This window comes from Papilio polytes, unplaced genomic scaffold (genome assembly GCF_000836215.1).
Source record: "Papilio polytes unplaced genomic scaffold, Ppol_1.0 DF820956.1, whole genome shotgun sequence".
Classification (NCBI taxonomy): domain Eukaryota; kingdom Metazoa; phylum Arthropoda; class Insecta; order Lepidoptera; family Papilionidae; genus Papilio; species Papilio polytes.
In genome coordinates this window covers 500,640-524,964 of record NW_013528248.1, presented here as the reverse complement: position 1 = coordinate 524,964, position 24,325 = coordinate 500,640, and the positions used below count along the sequence as shown (strand labels likewise).

At 33.5% G+C, this 24,325-nt stretch overlaps 1 protein-coding gene across 1 annotated transcript in view; it reads right to left on the bottom strand.

Moving 5' to 3' along the window:
• Positions 1-24,325, bottom strand: part of LOC106109941 — an 88,251-nt gene that overhangs the window by 43,372 nt on the left and 20,554 nt on the right. Inside the window, exon 2 of the mRNA XM_013291598.1 lies at positions 21,605-21,625. The gene's annotated coding sequence lies outside the window, so the exon portion shown is untranslated. The remainder of the gene's footprint in view (positions 1-21,604; positions 21,626-24,325) is intronic.

Here is a 24,325-nt window from a genome sequence, read left to right as displayed (position 1 = left end):
ATAAGTATAGATAAAGATTTATTCGCAATTATATCTTCTTAATACAGACAAAAATAAATGTCAACAAGAGATAAAATATGCATTTGATTTAAATTCCTTTCGTCATCGAAGTGGAAAATGTGATGGGTGTTTAAAATAAGCCAAGCGACCGCAGAGCTAACCAGATAATACCTATGTTGTTAAAAATAGAAGTCCGCCTAGCACTCTATCATCATTAAGAAAACATCAGTGCTAATAAAAAACGAAAGAGAAATACGAATGGAGTTAACGTAAAAAACAGAAAACTAATACGCATCATAATCTCGGAATGAGGTTGGGTTTTAAAAAGTAATAAATGCGATATTTATGTTATTTTTGAAATACGACTAGGTTCTTTTTTAAAATTGTCCTTTATGCGTAAGAGGGTAAAACGATTTCTCCGTTGAATGCAACTAAAAGTGATCCAATAACAATGTAGTCTACTAATAATAGGAACCTTAGTAAAATCTTACTAATATAAACGTGAAAGTTTGAATGGATATTTGTTAGCGTTTGTAGCCTAACCTGAGTAAATCTCGATGAAATTTGGCATATATGTAGAGGATAGTCTGGAAGAACACATAGGCTACTTACTTTTGTTTTTACTGCCACGCGGACGAAGTCGTGGGCGAAAGCTAGTATGTTATAAATGCGAGCGCTTACATGGATAGATGGTTGTTAGAGTTTCTAGCCTAAACTGAGCGCATCTCGATGAATAGATATAGAGGATACTCTTCCTATGTGTTATAGGCTACTTTCTTTTGTTTTTTTTCCGCGAGAACGGAGTCATGACAACTAATGTAACTATAATTACGTAATTCTACTGTCATGACGCGTACATCTATAGTTGTCTTTGTTTTTACAAAGAGAATAAAAGAGATGACAATATTTTACACAAGAACCCCACAAAAGTCTTTTAACAAGCGTTAGTCACAGAGGATGCGTTTTAAATAATAAAAGGCGAGGTTCCTTTATTGTGTCAGCCTTCTAAGGATTTGACAGTTGAAATTGGAATTCCGCGACTGTGGAATTTGTAACAGTTACGAGAGTTTTTTTTAATTTCAAGAATTGGCAGACAACTGAGAATTGTGTTATGGTTGTCAGTGTGAAAATTAGCTTTTTTATTCACGATTTCATTTTATTTATGTTACTAGATTTCGCCCGCGTCTCCGTCTGTGAAATTAAAATAAAAATCAAAAGTAAGTAGCCTGTGTGTTCTTCCACACTATGCTCTACATCACGTCATCATATCACCAGCTCACTATACGTCCCCACCGAGAGGCTCGGAGCCTACCCTAATATGGGGTGACTAGGCCATAGTTAACCACGCTGGCCAAGCGCGGGTTGGTTGACTTCACACATATCTTTGAATTTCTTCGCCGATATGTGCAGGTTGCATCACGATGTTTTCCTTCACCGTAAGAACGTCGGGTAAATTATGTACATAAGGAAATTCGAAAAATCGAAAATCACATTGGTACGGCGGGATTTGAACCCAAGACCTGTAGATTACAAGTCAAGTGTTCAAACCACTGAGCCACCGACGCTCTCGACATCTATGCCAAATTTCATCGAGATCCGTTCAGCCATTTAGGCTACAAACTTTCAAACATCCATCCATCTAAACATATGCATCATAACCTTATAAAAAGTGATATAAGAGTCGTTGTGCGATAGTTTAGTCAAAGATGTGCGCCCTTTCTTAGTATACTAATAGAATTTACTGTAGAAATAATAAAAAAAATCATGTTATGTGCCTTATAAGAGGCCATTTAGGAGGGTATTGAGTGCGTGAGACGGAATGTCGTTTTATATCACTTTTCCTTGTTCGAAAAGCAAAAGTATCCACAAAGCATTTCGTTTTATTGTCTTCAATCTTAAAAGCTATCAAATGAATTTAATCCTTACCGTTTTGGTTTAGAGTTCAATATGCTTTATTCTAAAATCGTTCACGTGACAATACGTGTTTGACCCCAATGCTTACAGAGATGAATTTGCTTTTGTATAATGGAGGTGTGGGCTTTATTTTTATAGGTGTAAGGTTTAAAATAAATTAACGAAATAGCATATACATTATGGTAATTCTTTGGATATATGTATTGAATATTGTAAGGGCATAGTTTATAAAAGAAGTTATAGTGTTTAGTTGGGATTTAGTTAAATGTTTAAAGATATTTGTTTATCTAGACAATATATAAATTTTACAATGACTGTGTAATATCAAAACGATATTTCGCGAACATGTATTTGCATTGCTATCACCAAAAGTAGTTTTTTTTTTAATTTTCTAAGACTTTTTATTTGTATGTCAGTCCGTAAACCGTAAATAGTTCGGCTAATCTCCGAAATTGGGTGGATTTCGACGAGACTTTCACTGGATTACTAGGGCTTATAGATTTATTATAGGCTTTTTAATTGCTAAGGAAATCGCAGGCAACTTTTCTAAATATTAAAAAAAAAGTTGATATGATTAAAAAAGGTGTAACAAGTAGAATGACGCGTAATAGCGCGCGCTTTGACTAAACTATGGCATAACTGTTTAGTATCGCTTTGATTCCTATAAGTTTATACGGAGTGCGTACAATACTCGATTTTTAGTTGTTCAACTAAACAGTTGAATGAGCTGCGAAACAATCGACAATCGACAAACAGCTTTGAGATAGTTTAGTCAAAGGTGTGCGTCTTCTCTAAGCATCAAAATGATCAGTAGAATCTACAATCAGTATGATAAGGACACGACGATGTCGGTAATATAAAAATGCTTCAAACAGAAAGAGACGAATAATGAAATTATTAAATTATTCGAATCATTTTGCTTCGTTTCTTTCTGTAAAAAATGAATTCGATAAACGAGGCGTTATTTCAATGGCGTTGGCGCCAAATGATTCACGAATTCACTGAATACCATTTGTGTTTAAATTCGAGAAACGTACTTTAAGAGATTGTGCTGTCCATTACAAAATAGCCGTTGATGAGATCTAACTAAAAACAATATAACATGTTTTTTTAAACATAAGTCAAACCTTCAATACCCTGACTAGCACTCGGCGTGATTTTATGACAAACTAGCTGTTGCCCGCAACTTTTTCCACACTATCATCTTACTTCTTACTAATATTATAAATGCGAAAGTTTAGATGGATGGATGGATGGATGGATGGATGTTTATTAGCGTTTGTAGCCTAAACGGCTGAACGGATCTCCATGAAATTTGGCACAAGTTTAGAGCTTAGTCTGGAAGAACACATAGGCTACTTTTTATCCCGGGATAAGTTACGGTTCCCGTGGGATCCATTAATTTAGTTTTCTAATGTTTACTCGATCATTCTGCAACGGTTCAACATATCTTATTGAAATTTGCCACAGATGTAAAACAAAATCTTGAGTACACATGGGATAAGCTTCATCCCCGAGGTGTGCGGTTCCCGAGGGAACGTAGCTTTTTGTTATTTATATAGTTCGTATGTTTTCTAATACCACGCGGACGAAGTCGCGGGAAACAGCTCGTACTAATATAAATGCGAAAGTTTAGATGGATGGATGTTAGAGTTTGTAGCCTAAACGGCTGAACGGATTTCGATTAAATTTGGCATAGATGTAGAGGATGTCTGGAAGAACACATAGGCTATTCACTTTTGTTTTTTTCAATTCCCTGCAGACGAAGTCGCGGGCGAAAGCTATATCAGCTGCCCTTCAGTGAAAGTTCGTTTCGGAGATTACCAGGAACAAACGCGGACCGACAGACAGGAAAAAAAAAAATGCAATTTTCGTTATCAGCAACCAGCAATGCAAATAAATGCTGTGATTTCTGACATCATACGTCACGAAGTAGTGTGTTTTACGCTTAATTATATTGGTATAGATTTATAAATAATGCATTGTTAATCTCAGTCACGTAATAAGTCTGACCTAATAAACTATTTTATTAAAACGCCTACACATTAAAGACAATGTTTTAAAAAGTAAAAAATGATTGATAGTTGTATGGCATGGATTAGCTTTCCATTAATTAATACGCGATTGTAACCCTTATGTCTACGTGATAACGATGATTTCGATGCGAATTTATTTCATGTATGTAATTGTAATTGCTAATCATTTGGATTTGAATTCTATTCCAATGTGTTAAAGTTGTAAATAGCTTGTAGAGTTATAATTATGAATGAAAGAGTGTCACAACTGTTTGTTATTAAAAAAAAACAAAGGCGTAGAAAGTTTATGATCTATGGCGACCTACAACTTTGAGTGGGTTGTATGTTTTTTTTAATGATGATTTTGTCACTTCATTTATCATTACATCTATGTCGATGAAAATGACTAGCTACTGCGATTGTCGATTGTTTTGCAGCCAATTCAACTGTTTAGTTGGACAACTAAAAATCGAGTAGAGTGCGCACCATATGCTCTTAGGAATCAAAGCGAGACTAAGCAGTTGTGCGATAGTTTAGTCAAAGATGTTTGCGCTCTTACTGTCTTCAGTCATAATAATAAATGAAGGATATAATTTTGATTTCTCTAATACCACTAATTAAGTGTACATTTAGAGAAATCGTACACATGTGAGATTTCACGAATTAAAGTAGGTTCTACAACAGTTAGGGCCTGTCCCACCAAATTGTGAATTGTCTGATAAAATCCAACGTGTAATGTGATGGAAATATCGTTTTTTGTTACCTTATCTAACAGCGACGTCACTTTTAAGCTATCTGGGCCTCTATCAGTCAGTGATGGGACAGGCACTAACACTTACAATAATGCACAAGCTACATAGCTATAGAATATTTAATCGGTAAGCAAAGACAATTTCACAAGTAGGTAGTCGACGCTTGCGAAGGCGTATCTAGAAAGTGTGATTCAGTTTCACTACCTCTGTGTGCTAAATATAAGTCAAATATCACTGTTCTATTAACTTTAATATCTCGGGTATTGATAGCTAATATGTGGTTTGCCAGCTGATAAACTAAGCTTGAGTTGGGGTCCATTAAAATGGTTTTCATATTTAACACCAGCTGTTCCTCGCGACTTCGCCCGCGTGAAATTAAAATATAGCCTATGTTACTCACAGATAGATTACCTTTCTAACGGTGAAAGATTTTTTAAAATCGGCAAAGTAGTTTTTGAGTTATTTCATTACATACGGAGACACAAAAAAAATACGAACGTTTTAGAAGTCTGTTCAAAACATATTGTTTGCTCAGTTATTTCAAAGAGAATGAGTGGGATAGATGTTGTTTTGTTTTAGATTTTCTGGTATATATTAATTGAATTTATTAAGGGTAAACATTATTATCTCTCATATCTTTATTTTCTTATTTTTAAATATAATATATTTTACATGATTTTTTTAACAAAATAAAACATATATAAAAAAATAAAAGTCCACCGGCTGCGGAATCCGATGACTCAAGCAACCAGTGGTCAGGGCTGCAGAGACAGGAACCTCCTCACTATTCGTGTGGTTTATAAAATAACCGCCTTTTGAATCGGACCCAACTGTCTAGCGAGAGCTTCTTGAGGTGTTGGTCGAGGCTCTTCGCTATCAGCCCGTGTGCCGAAACGACTATCGGAATAATGGTAGTAGATTTCATACGCCACATGGCGGTAATCTCGTGAAAGGGTAAAAATATTATTAATATAAATTAAAATATAATAGTCATAGTATAAACTATGATAAAAAAACTGGTACCTATACCTTGTATAAAGAGAATTTTAATTATAAACTTTTATAATCGAATGCGCCCCCTGGCGAGGTTTGACGATATCTTTTGTTTCAACTTGACCTTTTGTCGCTGGTACAATACAATACAGACTGAATTAAATAACATATTTGCAATGTCATGGGGCTTTGATTGTATTTGAGTATACGATAATGTCTAAAGGTGTGGTACACAACATATTTCTCCATAAACTTTGTATGGATAAATCTATACTATTATAATAAAGCGTAAACACACACTTCTTTGTTGCCTAAGATGTCAGCAATTACAGCATATTTTTTAATTATTCTTTTTTTAATACAAAGCCCTACACTTGTGTCACGCTTTAGGCTATATATTTTAACGCCATTAAACTTAGGGGGTATTTTGGATAAAACCCTAATAAGAGAATGAGACCATAAGTTGCTGCCAACATCAAGGAAGCAAGGTTGTCATCATGTCATGTCATTTTGACATTTGTAATTGATAATTTGACAAATGTAAACAATGAACTAAAATTTTCATAATTTCATGCGGATAAAGCCGCACGGGAACAGCTAGTATATCTATACATATAATAAAATTGGAGTGTCTGTTTGTAATATCAAAAGTAAAATTCCAGATTTGGGGAAGACGATTTATTTGTGTCGCTGATAACGAAAATCACATTTATAAAATTGTCTGTCTGCTCGTAAGCCGCGTTTGTTCCGGGTAATCTCCGAAACGGCTGGGCCGATTTCGACAGGAATTTCACTGAAGGGTAGCTGACATAGACGGGCATATAGGCTACGTTTTTATTTATTATGGCGTAAACGAAGTCGCGGGCGAGTTAGTCATAAATACAATTTAATTTTCCAATTACTACTTATAATTGACTTAAGAAAGGAGGTTGTAAATTCGTTAGTCTCTTGTTTTCTAGCCAGTGTCTTCTGAAGACTATTTAGTGGATGATTTATTAAAAAAAAACTAACTATATGCTTTTGTTTCTATATATATATGACTATTTCTTAGAGATATTTAATATCAAATAACTGAATTATGTGTTTCGTATATACCTTAGCTCAGTGTGCACCGACCCTAACAGATTCGATCGAATGACCAATGGTCAACAACCTTAATACACTAATAAGAGATCTTAATCTCTAGTACATTCGGAATTTAGCCTTAGTCATTTGCAAATGACGTCACAGCCGAATACTGAAACGTAGTTTAAACAATAAGCTCTTAAAACCGGTGCGATTGGGGGCAAATGCTTTGACAAAAACTTTGCGTCACCTTTAAGAAATACTCATGCCAATAAAATGAGTAGTATACACAGAAGATATGCGTGAAGTGTGCGTGCCGGCCTAATTTTAGTCCCCTTCCCGCCAGTTTCCCTGACTGTAGATAAAATCACACTTTCTAAAATTTCACCTACTATTAACATCAAAATGCGATACAATTATAAAACGAGACACTACGAAAACATTGTCATGTCTCCGAATGATTTAAGATGGGAAGTAAGTCGATAACTTCCGAAGTCACTAAACTGGATTCACGTGAAAGTGAGAGTCGAACATCACTAAAATTGACGTAACATGGTAATATTTAGTTGCAATAGCGAGAAATAAAGAGCGGGCGTACACCTTTGACTAAACTATCGCACCGATGTGCGATTGTCGATTCGACATTTATGTAAACTTTCTTAGTTAATAATACAAAACTAAATATTTAAAATTCGAACAACAAGCGAAGGATAAGGGTTTTCTCAATTTTTAGATAAAATATCATTCTTTCCTTCAATGAATAAAACATTCGCTAGAGAATTCAATCCATAAGAGATAAGGGGAATAAATTGAGAGAAAATTAGAGTGAAATGCCAAGTTCGTTCACGTTTTATTCAAATTGTATACAATAAACAGATCAAGTGATACAGGGCAATTCCGCGTCCACGCTGGCGAGAAGCCAAGTGTAGATTACATTATAATTGTATGAATTGGGATTGTTACTTATTACTTAATCTTCATTGAATTTAAATTACTGTAGTAGATTTCGCCCTCAACTCTGTACGCGTGGAATTAATAAAGTAGTCTGTTCTTCCAGAATATCCTCTACATCTATGCTTAATTTCATCGAGATCAGTACAGCCGTTTGGGCTGCAAACTCTAACGAACATCCATCCATCCATCCATCCATCTAAACTTTCGCATTTATAATATTAGTAAGATAAGATGATTACTGTTTCCGTCCTAACCTCTAATTAAAATAATTCAAACTATAGTCAAAAGAACTTCAGTGTTGATGGATATCGGAATTGGAACCATTAATTACATGCCTTTATCTATTGTTCAGAATCGACTCTATTCGGTTCTATTCTATCTTGTGATAGGATAACCATATACACTGGATATATCGGGATATAATAAGCTATATCGAAAAATTTCATCTTTATATTTATTAAATGAGTTATTATTATTATTATTATTATATAGACTACAAGCTATTGCCCGCGACTTCGCTCGCGTTAAGTTAAAAAGTAATAAAAACAAAGCCTATGTTAACTGATAACGTAGCTGTCTAATGGTGTAAGAATTTTTGAAATAGAACCCGTGGTTTTTGAGTTAGTTATTATTAAAAATATAAAAATTAGATTTTTTTCTGATTATAACATAAATATACATAGAAGTATGTGGCCAATTTAGAGTAGAGCGTGGAAGATAAATCTGAGGAAAGGAAATTAAAAAATAGAGGAAAAAAAATAATTCAGATACTATTTGTATGTCAATTTCAATTTTGTCCTAAAAGGTCTTCTTGATATGGTCACCCTACTACCGATCCATTTAATTCTATATAATCGATGTCGTAAGCAGAGATTACGTTTGGAGAACAGATGAAGAAATATGAAGACAATTTTCTATTCCGAAAGTACGAAATTACGACAATTTGCAAATACACGATCACAATCTTACTAATATTTTGCGCTGTAATTTTGCGAAAACATTATAAATCACTGGCTGTTGTCGGTGACTTCGTCCACGCGAAATTAAAACAAAAGCGAAATTAGTAACCCGTGTGTTCCTACATACCAAAGGGAGACATAGAGAGAGATGTCTGGATTGCGTGATTTCAGATGTGGTAATATGATCAAGAAGGGAGTGACTGATAAGACGTATGATGTGGAGGACAAAAACCTGACGCGCCACTACTGGAGTAGGATAAGGAGGAAGATGATGTGCTCTTCTAGACTGTGTTCTAGAAATACGTTAAGCTGTTCTAGAGGAACATAGAAACAAACATCCCCCAAAATTTTCACAATTATAATATTAGTAATTAGTTAACATATTTGATCTATAACTTAATTGAATTAACTTAAACGAACCAATACTTCTGCAAGATTTTGTTGTAGTAATATTTCAAATTTGGACTTTATTTAAAACTTTAAAATACAGCAAACTTCGAGATTTAGTTCCAAATTCAAAATATATTTTTATCTCTATTTTTACAAAGAGAATGAGCGACATAACGCATCACTTAATCCAGCCACTTAAGGTGCTTTACCTTATAAGAAATCGATTAAATATAATTAAAATAGATTGCCCGTTCTATTGTTTATAACTCTATGAACAGTCTCAGCTGCATAGATATAACAATGGATTGCATTTAATTGGTCAGCGGCAATGCAAATAACTTTTACAATAGTCGACAACGATTTGCAATGGCAGTGCAAACTCGTTCGTGGACAATGATTTAGTAGAATTCATCCTTAAATGGATGCATTGAATGTGGTTGTCACCGTTAAATTAATAATATGGGTAATTTAAAATGTTACTAATGAAATTACCGAGGTTAACTTTATAAGAAATCTTTGTAGATTGAGCCTGCTGATTCTGAGACTGAGTGAGACTGTTTTTTTTTTAAGAAACTATGATACAAAACAAGAAGACAAACTATATTTTTGGTTGGTTGAATAGTTTGTCACATGTATTACAAGAGAATACCAGAAATTAATTTCTTGTCCTACTTAAGACACTTTTGTATTAGCTGAATTAGAAGTAGTAGAGTGGTGGTAGAGCCCGCTTTAACATCTTCGCACGAATGGGCCGGCTCGCCCAGTGCAATACCACGACCACACAGAAGATAGGCGTGAAGTGGAAGCAATCCCGCGTTTCTTCTGATGAGTGTGGTGCCAGAGGCCTTTTTCGTCCCTTTTTTTCCACCCTTTTCTTCAGAGGAAAGGATGGGAAAGAAAAGTGGATTTGACTGTGGAGGATACGCATGGGAAGGGGAAATGTCCTCTTTATGTGCGTCTCTTGCTCAGTCAATTAAGGGTAGGCAGCGCATCTGCAATTGCGGATGTTTATGGGCAGCGGTCGCTTTCCATTTCGGTGGATTCAGGTGGCCGCTTGCTCGTTTGCCACCTTATATTATAAAAAAAAGTTACCAGTATTCACAATTTTACAGTGACATAATTAAATATTTCATCATTCCAGAATGGAGCCAGTTTAGGGAATGTCCTTTATCTAAAATTCATTACATTACAAAATCAAGTTGCGAAGCTGCATGGAATGGAACTGAATTAATCAAAACTGTCAATAGGTTACATTTTGATACTTGAATTCAACTTAACGACAAAGTTGAAGAACCCATTAGTTGCAATGTAACAAAATAGTTTAACTGCAAGCGATTCCGAAATCTAACCTCAAAAGTCACAATACCAAAAACGTGTTACTAATTGTCAAAAATCATAACATCAGGTCGACATAAATAAGTTTTTTATACATTTATTACTAGCTTTCTCCCGCGACTTTTGCACGAGGTATTTGATATAAGTAAGTAGCCTATGTGTTCTACCAGACTACAAACTCTAACAAACCTCCATCCAAACTTTCGCATTTACATTAGTAAGAACTTCTCGTAACATCATCTACGACAGTCTCTATTAGAAGGATATAAGGGTGATCATACAAAGTTGTATTCTATTGTTAAAAAACATAATGATCGGAAGCGAATTCTGATCACGTCTCCCGGTGATAAAAAGCTGTAGGTCGATGCCACCGGTGTGGCGTGATCTTAATCGTTCAGTTTTTATTACGGCTAAACTGTCGATATTATATTACTAAGGTGAGGTCACACTTGAGTGTAACGTAATTCGCGGTCATAATTGTTATGTAATACAGAGCTATGTGGCTTTAGTTTTGTTTTACAAATAAGTTTTGCTGTGTAAAAATAAACTTTTTCCTAAAGACAGACAAGTTTTATAACGAGAAAGGTCTATTTTACTTAACAGAAGGCACTAAGACTTATTTATTTGAAATTTTAACAGTGGCAGAGCCTACTATAACATCTTCGCACTGTAGGGCCGTGGTCAAGCGTGAAGTGGAAGCGATTCCGTTTTTGGTCTGATGAATGTGCTTGTCGAACGTCAAAAAATTATGAAAATAATGGATAAGAATGCGTTTGAGTTGTTTATTATTCTTTGGCATCATAGTTACTCGTGGTGTGTCCCAACCCTTGCAATTTATTAATACTAAGCATATCAACTTTTTGTGATAGTATGAAGCTACGAAGTGTATTTTATTTTTAACAATTTTCTATGTTAATAAAAAAGCTAATGTATTCTAAGTCTCACGGTCGAATACTAAAGAACACTTTAATATGGAAATTCCGTTTACAATCTCACTTATCAAAAGCGGTAGAGCCCGCTTTAACATCTTCACAGGAATGGGCCGGTTCGCCCGGTGTAAAACCACGACCACACATAAACAGGCGTGAAGCGGAAGTAATTCCGCGTTTCGTCTGATGAGTGTGGTGCTGGAGGCCTAATTTTAGTCCCTTTCCCTTTCCATCCTATGCTTAAGAGGAAAGGATGGAAAGGAAAAGTGGATTTGACGGTGGAGGAGATGTATAGGAAGGGGAAGTGTCTTTTTGTGGGTCTCCTCCTCCGTTAATTAGGGGTAGGAAACGCATTATGGGCAGCGGTCGCTTTCCATTTCGGTGGATTCAGGTGGCCGCTTGCTCATATGCCACCTTATATTATATATAAAAAAAAACAAAGACTTTAAAAAAATATAGACCAGGCATATTGAACAAAATTTTATCACCGGTACTTCTCTGAATGGTACGATATCATTTTTCAAGTTAAATTTGTTTATTCAGACGTTTTATTCGTATTCAGATTTAAAAACAAAGTATTCTTTATTTATTAAGTGTTCGGAATATTCCAAACAAATTAAAAGGCGCCGCCTGTACTAAAAAACTAAATAGTTATGTAACACAAGCAATTAATAGTTAAATAACATTGCGTCACAGTGTAATTAAAGTGGTAGAACAATTTGGCACAGACTAATTTCCAGTTTTTTCAGACACAACATATTAAGAAAGTCTCGCACGATAAAGCGATTTGCAACAATTAAGTGCTATAAATTTAATTGTCTACCAAATAATCAACATTTCAAGGATATAAAAATATAACTTCATGCTGAATATTCGAGGATTTAGAGATATTTTCACGCAAATAAAAACCATGAGATTTAAAAAGCTCTGTATTATAAAATACGTACGCTCTAAATTAAACTAAAGAATTAAATAAAATGAACTATGTTTTAGAACACGATGATAATAAAACACAGGGTGTTAAAAGAGTGTACCCATAACAAATACCATAGATTACTTGGCAAAAATTACGACTAATTGATCCAACGTCTATTCAAACTTGCTTAATGCTAGAGGGCTTCAACGTATACACTTAGAATTTTTTTTAGAGCGGTAGAACACCTTTGAATAGACTATCGAACACGTGTAGTGCGATTGTCAATTGTCGATCATATTGCAGCAAATTCAACTGTTTAGTTGCACAACTAAAAATCGAATAGTGTGCACACGTCTATGTAAACTAATAGGAATCAAAGCCAGATCAGTTTGAGATAGTTTAGTCATAGGAGTACTCAGGATCTTAACAATATTTTCAGGTTATAAGTAACTTTATTTTAAATTCTTTAAAATTTATTTAACAAAGATAGGGTTGAACATGTAAAGTTATTTAGAATTATTGACACCAATTTCATCAATCTTACTAATATTATAAATGCGAAAGTTTAGATGGATGGGTGGATGGATGTTTGTTAGCGTTTGTAGCCTAAACGGTTGAACGGATCTCCATGAAATTTGGCACAGGTTTAGAGCATAGTCTGGAAGAACACATAGGCTACTTTTTATCCCGGGAATAGTTACGGTTCCCGTGGGATTCATTAATTTAGTTTTTTAATGTTTACTCGATCATTCTGCAAGTTCAACATATCTTATTGAAATTTGGCACAGATATAAAACAAAGTCTGGAGTACACATGAGATAAGCTTCATCCCAGAGAAATGTCCGGTTCCCGAGGGATATGTAGCTTTTTGTAATTTATATAGTTCGTTTATTTTCTAATACCACGCGGAGGAAGTCGCGGGCAACAGCTAGTAGTACATAAATGACAAAGTTACAGGACAATAATGTATTCATAAGCAATCAATCATATTAGCACATCAATATATTGATTTGTATACAATTGAAGTAATCATAAATGGCAACACAAATCCAGTACTGAACCTTGCGACCCATACTGACAACCCTAGGATAAAGCCAGTTACACACCATCGGTTTTATTTGTATTAACTACTAACTCACCCATACCCCGGATATGTCGTACGTACAACGAATTGCACAGCGAAAAGCACAACACAGACATATTTTGCACCTCCATACATAATTTTAAAAAACACATATGTTCACATTCGGAGGCACAGACATAGGACTTGGTTTTAGCTAATTTCTTTTTTCTCTTATCTTGTTTGTTTCACATTTTCTGTAACCTAACCGTAATGTTTTTTTTCTCTTTAACAATGTTGTAACTGGATTTGTTATCATTCTTGTGTCTTATATGTTATTTCTTATGTAATTATTCTATAACTTATCTGTTGGTGTACTTTATAAATAAATAAATAACTAGCTGTTCCCGTGCGACTTCATCCGCGTAAAATTATAATAATTTAATTATATTGTTTACATGTGTCAAATTATCAATTGCAAATGTCAAAATGACATGACATGATGACAAACCATGGCAACCTTGCTTCCTTGATGTGCAGCAACTTATGGTCTCTTTCCCACATTAGGATTTTTATCCAAAATATTTACCCCCTGAATTTAATTTCGTTTAAATTTAGATTTCGCAGTATGGCTTACACAGGTATATTTCAATTGAACTGTTCAACCGAAGGTGTGTAGCATGTTTTATAGACAATTCTAGTACACCTTGACATGTTTTAACCGTCGAAGCATGTATAATATTCATTACTTCCTCGGATTACTTAAGTTATTGCTTACAAAATACTTAGATTAAAAGTCATACGTACTCAAGTTGTACTTAAGTTTTTTTTTTAGTTTTAAAGCAGCGACCCCTACTTGTGTTCATGGACACCTGAGAAGGATTCAGGTTGTGCCGGACTCTTACCGACTAAACCACCCGGATTATTCTTAACCGTCACCCTGCCCTGTCACAACGTGAGAATAAAAGTTTCATCCGTCCCACCTTTTAGTTCCACTATCACCAATAAGGTGACAGAGGAACCGTTATAAATTAAAAATACGTTCCAACCGTCCCTTCGTAGCTAAAGGTGGGACGGACGAAACTTTTTATTCTCATCTTGTCCCACGTGGGGACAAAGCGGGTTGACGGTTAAGAATAATCCAACCACCCATGCTTAGTGTGCCTCTGATGGGATATAGGGTACAAAGTCTAAGATTATCATAAATGTTATTATTTTGTTTGTAATATTTTAGTAGCCAGTTATAGATTCTTAATAAAACAAATAAAAAAAGCTGAATGTATGGATGTTGTCACTTAATTCCAGAATAGTTGAACGTGTCTGATTTTTTTGATTATGTTAAATTGTGTTTTTTGTAAAAAAAAATGCAGTCTAGAAATAGATTACAATCTCGAATAGCGCATAGACTAATAAGTTTTTTAATTGCACAAGGGTCGCGAGCGGCAACTAGTTCATTTATTATAAACAGAATTAAATAATGCGTATTTATGCTTGATCTTTGACAATTACGTCTTTGGGACGTCATTTTTTAATAAACAAATATTACATAATTGATTTTTGGAGAGGAAAGTAAATAAACTATTATAATAGAGTACATATGAGTTAGGTTTATTATTCATTCAACATTTTTGCATAATAACAAGTCGAAAACAAGTTTGTAAGGTCAAACAGAACGAGTTCATCAATATAATTGTTACGCCTTAATTTTATATTTAAATGTTTTTTTTTTAATAATTAAACCAGTACGTTTTTTTCATAACATTGTTTCCCCACGACTTTATCTACGGATAATTAAAAAAAAAGAAAAAATAAATTAGTTGAGACTGCGGTAGAAAGCAAAAAATAACAATCCTAACCATTGCATTTTATGAGATTAAATGTAGCATTTATTTTATTCTAGACTATCCCTGTTCCAAATATCGTTTCCAAATAGCCGTTCTAAAGTAACGAAATAACAATTACATTTACTAGCATTGTTTCACAATATAAATGCAAAATTTCGGAATCATATTAAAAGAGGACTCCCTTTAAAGAAACTCAATAAATATTCCAAGATAAAAGATAATTAAATCCATTTCTTGGTACAAAATGGCGTATCTTATTGTTACGCTATTTGATCGTAGAGGGCGCTGCGAGTGTCCGACATTATGAACTTAAAGCACCATTTATAGGGACCCTCTAATAAGGGATATCGAGCTAAATAGCCCCTTCTTCCTTACATACTGTAAGCTGTATGATTTAATAGGGTTGGCAGTTAATTACCGATTTTTTTTTCACAAGGTTTTTTATTGTATTTTTTGTAACTTAAGTTAATAAAACAATGAATGTCCAAAAGAATAAAAAATAATAAATCAGAATTATTTTTCGGTTTGAGATAAAAAATACAGAATTAAGTTTTAGATATACAAGCCAGTGTTTATTTTTTTTAAAATGACTTTTTTTAACTTAAAGTAAATAAAAGTATTTAAAGAATTTAACTAAAGACTAAACTTTAACTGTTTTACAACCTACGTAGGGTTTAAAAATATTGAAATTACCTTAATATGATGTACGTTTTTTTAATAATTGTTAGCTTTCGCCCGCGACTCCATCCTTACGGAAATAAAAAAAAAAAACAAAAACAAGTAGCCTATGTGTTCTTCCAGACTATTCCCTACATCCATGCCAAATTTAATTGAGATCCGTTCAGCCGTTTAGGCTACTAACTCTAACAAACTTCCATCTATATTTTCGCATTTATAATATTAGTAAGATTTTTTTCATTTGTCAACCCTATTGCAAAGCTAAACTATCAGTGGAATAAAGTAGCAGGGTTCAGTACGTTTATATTGAGCAGTTAAGACCAAGCTTGTCTAATAAACAGTTTCCTTTGGAGGAATTAATTGGGTCTTACTGGGTTCTAGTTTTATAGGCTTTTTACCTAGACGCGATGTGTGGTCTTACGTCGAGAATTTACGTCAAGTAAGGTCGACAGAAAAAGGTTTTAATTATTGTTAATTCAAATCTATTTGACACGCTTTAATGTTATACACCTAGTACATTATAATGTTTGGTTGTTTTTTTTTAAACATAGGGTGTTTTTTAATACGAAAAAATGTATTACCTTTGTTGGTTTTTCGATGAAGCTTGATTTAAATATGTCAAATCTATTTGGTCCTCGAAGATAACGTGTCTTATGTGCATGAAAAAATATAGATATTGCATAATATCATCCTGTACCTATTAGTAATACTATTACACTATTAATCAGCTTTCTAATAACCTGTCAATCGCTACCATGTACATGTTTTCAGTAGATATAAAGATTACGTGGTAATTTATAAAAAAAAAACTTTACGGATCACATGTGCGTCAATTAAAATTCCGATAAGGTATTTTTTTGTCGGAATCAATTAATTCTACCGGTCAATGACATGCTTGTGTGACCTTTATCGTAGACCACAGATAATTAATACTAAATGTGACTAGACGTAATTGAGAATGACATAAATTACATATTACTGTAACTTTTTTAAACGTCTTAAAAGAAGATTTAAAGCTATATGATCTTATTGTTTGATTTAATTGCAATTTTTTTTTTATTTATAATAAAAATAAAACATATTTTTGAATCCATCGTGTCTGGTGATCCGTAGACAGTGCGACCGCCCTAGATATACCAGTAAGGGGAAAATCAAAAAAGCTATTTTTCAAAAGCCTAGCTTTGTAATGAATAATGAGGTTTCAAAAACAAACGCAAATTTTGCATTTTACCTTTTCAAAATAATTTTTTTAAAAGATTTTTATGGGTAATAAATGGTCATATAATAGTAGGTACTAAGCCATAAAAGTATGTATGCGCAAACTTTTGTTTTTTAATGTCACGCTTTCAGAATTTCTATTGACGTTCGTGTTGCCATTATAGTCTTTATGGTACAAAGTAAAACACTTTTACCTTCAAGTCTAAATTAGTACACTCGACTTTCCCTGTTGCAACGCGCCCTTTCTCCTGAATAAAGACAATAGTAATACGAATAATTGTGCCGCGACTAAATGTTATGTTGCAGTCAATGTAATAAGGCATTCATCAATTTGCCTAGAAAAATATAAAATTTGCAAGAGTTTTTATAAAATACAGTGGTAAGAGATGTTTAATTCCATATTTATTGGATTTTAATTAATACTAGCTGTTTCCATGCGACTTCATCCGCATAGAATTATAAAAAAATCATTTTATCGTTCACATTTGTCAAGTTATCAATTGTAAACGTCAAAATGACATGACACGATGTCAAACCATGGCAACCTTGCTTCCTTGATGTTGGCAACAACTTATGGTTTCTTTTCCACATTAGGGTTTTTATCCAAAATATTAACCCCCTTAGTTTAATGGTGTGAAAATATACAGCCTAAAGCGTGACGTAAGTGTAGGGCTTTTTTTTTATTAAAAAAAGAGTTATTCGAAAATATGCTGTGAGGGCTGACATCTTAGGCAACAAAGAAGTGTGTGTTTACGCTTTATTATAATAGTATAGATTATTAAAATTGCAATATAATGAAGATGCGGTGTCAAATGTCACTAAATTAAATGTTATTTGTTCTCTAAGTAGGTTAAGGTTTTAGCTCAAATTTATTTTAAAACATTGCTGACGGTTATTTTGATCGATTATAAACATCGCAGCTGAATATTTGATGTCGCAAGAATTATGATATAGAGACCTCTTGTTTGAATTTTCAATTAAATAAACGCGTGAAAAATTAATAACGTGTTTATAGAATCGTTTTTTTAATATATTTATGGATATTCAATTAGTTATATGTCAGGGTTTTGATTATAGTTAACATATGTCATATAAGTATTACCATAAAATTGAACTGCATTTAGACTTGTAATATTTTATCTCTGTTTAGTCTAAAATAATGAAAGAGATAGCTATATTTATACTAGTGTTACGGCAGTGGAATTCTTCACTTACAAGTTACGATGTCACCATTAACTTGCCCTTATCCCTTATAGAGGGTCGGCACAGTATGTGCTGCTCTTCCATACACCTCTATCATCTCTATCTCTACGATATGGATCAATTATTTTACTAAAATTCCTACGGTTATATTATGAATGCGAAAATTTTGATGGATGTTTGTTCTACATATTTGCAAAACATCTTAATAGGTCTTTCACTTGTTTATTTTTAATTCAAAATTAAATAAAGTCGCGGTCAATCTATTAGACATAAACCAGCAAACTACTGCGTCATTTCACTAGTGTCCGCTCGTAGTTGACATTAGACGTTTTATAAAAAGATCGAAGTGTATATACTAGCAGTAACATGCAATTATGATTGCGTGAAGCTACAACTATTCAACACCTCGCTTTGTATAACAATGACAGACAGACGTAATATTTAGTGCAGGTGATTATGTAATAGGTTATGGAACAAAGCGAAATTGGATCCTTGAAATACTAGCTTTTGCCCGCGAATTCATCGCGAAATTTAAAAAGTCACACTTTAATATATAAGCTATCTTCTAGTAAAGGTCTCGTCAAAATTAGTACAGCCATTTCATAGATTACTTGGAAAAAATATTCGCGGACAGACAGACAAAATTTTTCAAAAGGATATCAATTTCAAGAAGTATTTTTTGACATTACAAACAATACAATTTTATATGTTTTGATAGATATAACCATAATAAGAAACTATAAAACTCAGCAATATGTACTAAAAAGCAGCAATATGAACTTTAATCCAATCCAATAAGATCGATTTTAGTCTATCATGTGTTAAAATAGAAATCGTATTGTACATATGAATTATAATTTAATAGGATACGTATTGTAAGCAAATTTCAATAAGCGAATGGAATCATTTGAGATGATTGACTTGTGTCTTATAGAATGATGGTGTAACATGTAATACATTTTACAATCTTATAAAACACGCAATGTAACGTACAATAAGATTTTTCAACACACTGTTATTACATACTAGCTTTTGCCCGCGACTTTTAAAAGGTGAAAAGTATATCTTGTCTTAATTAAATAATTATTAATTTAATAAATTATTATTAAAACCAGAATTAATTATATAAACCTAATTTTAATACTAATATCAAGTAAGATTTCGATCTATTATCTATACTAATATAATAAAGCTAATAAAATAAACAGACACTTCTTTGTTGCCTAAGATGTCAGCAATCACAGCATATTTTCGAATAACTCTTTTTTTAATAGAAAGCCCTACACTTACGTCACGCTTTAAGCCTTATTTTCACGCCGTTAAACTTAGCTGTAAATAGTTTGGATAAAAACCCTAATGTGGGAAAGAGACCATAAGTTGTTGCCAACATCAAGGAAGCAAGGTTGCTATGGTTTGACATGTCATGTCATTTTAACATTTGCAATTGATATTGACAAATGTGAACAAACTAATGAAATTTTTATAGTTTTATGCGGATGAAGTCGCATGCAACAGCTAGTATCTTAGAAATATAATAAAGTCAATCTTAATACAGCCTATATCTCAGCAATGTAATACGAAATAATAAAATAGATAGGACTTAACAATTGGTTACACTAAAACCGTGTAAGTTAAACCCTTTTTCCACAAACTCGACTAACCGTGACTGCCAACTATCATTACTAAGAAACAAATGGCAATCGCTTTAATATACAAATTAAAGCGTAATCACCTAATAGATGTGGTCGAAAAAAATACACGTTAGTTTAAAAAAAATAAAAAAAAATAATAATAAAACTTTATTTCGAGGAGATCTCTATAAAAATATATACATACGAATTAAGTACCTCCTTCTTTTGGGAAGTCGGTCAATAAAGGCCTTATGTTTCTTCCTATTAGGTATGAAACGCTAGGGAGTTGATGTTACTTAGTCTTTGCCAAATTACCTTTTGTATACTCTATGCCTGAACTAGTCATCTTCAATTTTTGATTGTGTTACATTAAGAACGGAAATAAAAATTTAATAATTACGGCGTTTTATTACAAGGATATAGCAATCCCAATAGTGGTAGAGCCCGCTTTAACATCTTTGCACGAATAGGCCGACTCGCCCGGTGTAATACTATTGGTGCCGGAGGCCTAATTTTAGTCCCTTTACCTTTTCACCCTTTTCTTAAAGGGGAAATGTCCTCTTTATGTGCGTCGCCTCCTCTGTCAATTAAACGCATCTGCAATTGCGGATGTTTATGGGCAGCAGTCGCTTTCCATTTCGATGGCCTCTTGCTCGTTTGCCACCTTATATTATATAAAAAAATTAAGAGTACAGAGAACGTGTAATTGTGTGGTGGAAGCAGGGTTTAACGTGCCGACCACGTCAGGATTCGAATCGGTTGCGAACGCAGCGTTTCCAATTGCCGTGACATTTGGTTCACTATGATTAATTTCACACACGCTCATATCTCCACGCTTGTCATTTGGTAAGAGGATTCAAACCGCATATCTATACTATTATAAAGAGGCAAGTATTTTTGTATGTATTGGAATAACTCAAAAACTACGGAACAGATTTCAATAATGGTTTCACCATTAAAAAGCTACGTTATCGCTGAGTAACGCTATATTTTTAGACAATTTTTAAAGTAAAAAAGAAATAAAGAGGTTTATTTTTCATTATTTATATACTGAATTATTAGTAATTTTGCCATAAATCTTACTAATATAATTGCGAGAGTTTAAATGAATGAATGTTTGACGTATACAGACAACTTACTAAATACATTTTTTTTCTGCGCGGAATAAGTCGCAGGCATAAAGTAGGCTACATATAAATGATTACTAATGTGTAAGTTTCACATATTAACAGGCTCCCATAGTCATTTACAACTATGAATACAGCAGTAATTCATCTAACTATTCATTTCCTAAAACTACTCCAAAGTACATCATCAATGCCAATGTGAACGCACCCTTAGTTATGAAATGGCGATAGGCAAAAAGAACGTTAGATCCAAAGTAAGTATGCACGTAGCCTTATAAACTGTGAACATCGCCATGTATAATGCCCTAAATTCACACTGTATCTTGTAACAATTTCAAAATGCGTGACATTTGAACACTTGCTATCTCTGTTTTTCTTATTGAAGATATAAGAGATGACAATCACGTTAGGTTCCCCCGCTAATTAAAGAATGGAAAACATTTAATAAATCTCTGTCAACAACAAATTCACAGGCAGCTTAAAAATGTTAATATTTAAAAAAAATAAGCCACATGTGAACTGGCGTTCTTAACTACCCCAGTCCAGCGCTTCTTGATTTGAAAGTATTCCGATTGTCAAGACGTGACTAAAAATGGATAAGAAAAAACAGTCAAAACATACCTTACTCGTAAGGGACGCGTTCTGAAACAAAAGAAAAATCATTAGTCAATAAAAATCATCTTATATTGATTTTTTTAATATGGAATGTCTGTCAGTTATTATTAGGAGCGTGCGCACCTTTGAATAAACTATCGCACAACTATTGTGCGATTGTCTCGCAGATAATTCAACTGTTTAGTAGCACAACTACAAATTCAGTTGTGTACCTCATAAGCTCATAGAATCAAAGCGAGAGTAAACAGTTGTGCGATACTTTAGTTAAAGGTATGCGCTTTAATAATTTATACAATTATATATTAACTAGCTTTCAAACGCGACTCCGTCCGCGTCGAATTGAAAAAAATAACAAGTGAGTAGCCTATGTGTTCTTCCAGAGTATCCTTTACGTCTATGCCAAGTTTCACCGAGATGTGTTTAGTCGTTCAGGCTACAAAGTCTAACAAATATCCATCTATCCATCCATCTAAACTTTCGCATTTATAATATTAGTAAGAAGTAAGATAGTAAGAAGTAATATTAGTAAGATATACTAACTACTATTAATAATAACATGTAGTTATAATATAGGGCACTACCACTGTAAATATAATAAATCGTATATTTACAGTGGTAGTGCCCGCTTTAACATCTTAGCACTGCAGGGCCGGCACGCCCGGTGCAATACCACGACCACACAGAAGACAGGCGTGAAATGGAAGCAATTCCGTGTACAGTCTGATGAGCGTGGTGCCGGAGGCCTAATTTAAGTCCCTTTCTCTTTACCACCCTTTTCTTATGAGAGGTTGGGAAGAGGAAGTGGATTTGACAGTGAAGGAGACGCATAGGAAGGGGAAATATCCTTTTTATGTGCGTCTCCTCGTCCGTCGTATAAGCGTAGAGATATTATTAGATTAAGCGAGACGTACTAAATTGTGGTCAACTAACATGAAGGCTTTATAAGAAATGCTGTTACATTCATGTCGTAACTTAATTACTATAATAACTTAATAAGTTGCGCAGTAGCTATTATTTTTGCATAACTTATTGTTACAATTATAACGCTTTGTTATAATATAACAATCGCACTTAGATTTCGACTGAATTTAATTACGTAATTTTGATTCACAGATTCAAATAAAAACAAAAGAGCAAATCTATTCTAATATAATAAAGAGTAAACACACACTACTTCGTGGCGAAGGATGTCGGGAATCACAGCATGTTTGTAAATAATTCTTTCTTTAATAAAAACCTCTACACTTACGACACGCTTTAGGCTTTATATTTTCACGCTATTAAACTTAGGTGCTAAATGAATTGGAAAAAATGTTCATGTGGGAATGGAACATAAACAAGCTGCCAACATTAAGGAAGCAAAGTTATAGTATGGTAATAGTAATTTTGACATTTGTAATTAAGAATTTGACAAAATAAAGTTTTTTTTCATGTTGTTAGCCGCATGGAAACAGCTAGTGTTTAAATAAATAAAATAAAAAGAACTGACAACGAATGATGAAGATAGATCTGAAGTACAAAACTACGGGTCCTACCATGAAAATTTGCGAGATATACTCGTAACTTTATCGACAAAATATGTATGAGATTTGACGGTGTTCTTTAAGGCGTGGAGGTCAATGATGTCTGGTTTGATAACTCAATAAAATACGTTTCTAAACGTAACTCGAGTTTTAGTCCATTGAAACTTAAACCTAACACTACTAACACGGTAACGATAGAATAAATGAAATCTTCAGCTATGCTGCATAAGTTTTTTTTAGGATAGGCCCCTGGAGTTTATAATATACGCCGAAAGTGAATGTAGCCTAGTTTATAACGTGGTCGTATTGACCGACATCCAAATTATATACAATCGTAATTATCTAATGTATTAGTGTACTGGAAGTGACAAGGGCTCTTATTATGGAAAATATCTGCTCTGTGAGCCATTGTTTGCACGTCTGTTACAAATTGCATGTTAATTTAAATTGGATAAATTGAGGCTTGTGTATTATTGAAGTGTTAATCGTGTATTGTTATTAAATTTTATTTCGCCCAGTTATTCGTTAAATAAGTAATATAAGTCACAGGTTTGTTTTTTCTATTTTTACTTGTTTTTTTTTTATTTAATATTTGTTGTACTATTCCCACTAAACTCTAAGTTCGTGCTAGAATATGGTTTACAATAGTGGAATGGTGGAATTCGAACTCTCAAACACGTGATCGTAATTTTGTACCCTTACCCATTAGATTATTGACATTTTATTTGGGACAATTAATACTGTGATCGATCTTACAATGTTAAATCAGTTTTTTATTGATTATGCTATCAGATGAAACTTGAATAAAATATAGAAAGATGGATGGATGGATGGATGGATCGATGGATGGACGTTTGTTAGAGTTTATGACGTAAACGCCTGAATGGATTTCGATGAAATTTAGCATAAATATTGAAGGTAGTCTGGGAGAACATAAAGGCTATTCACTTATGTTTTTTTCAATTCCACGCGGACGGAAACGCGAGCAAAAGCTAGTTCGATAATAAGTAATCAAGAATTACTAAAGACACATCTAGTTACTTTAGTCCAATGTTAATTATGAGACAAGCTGCTTGATCTGATTTTAGGTGTCACTGCAGTGATTTATAATCAATATTGTATACTTTGAGTGACATTAAGTGAGAAAAAACTTAATACAAGTCATATTAAGTTGAATGAATAAGTACAAAACTTAATTGTCTTG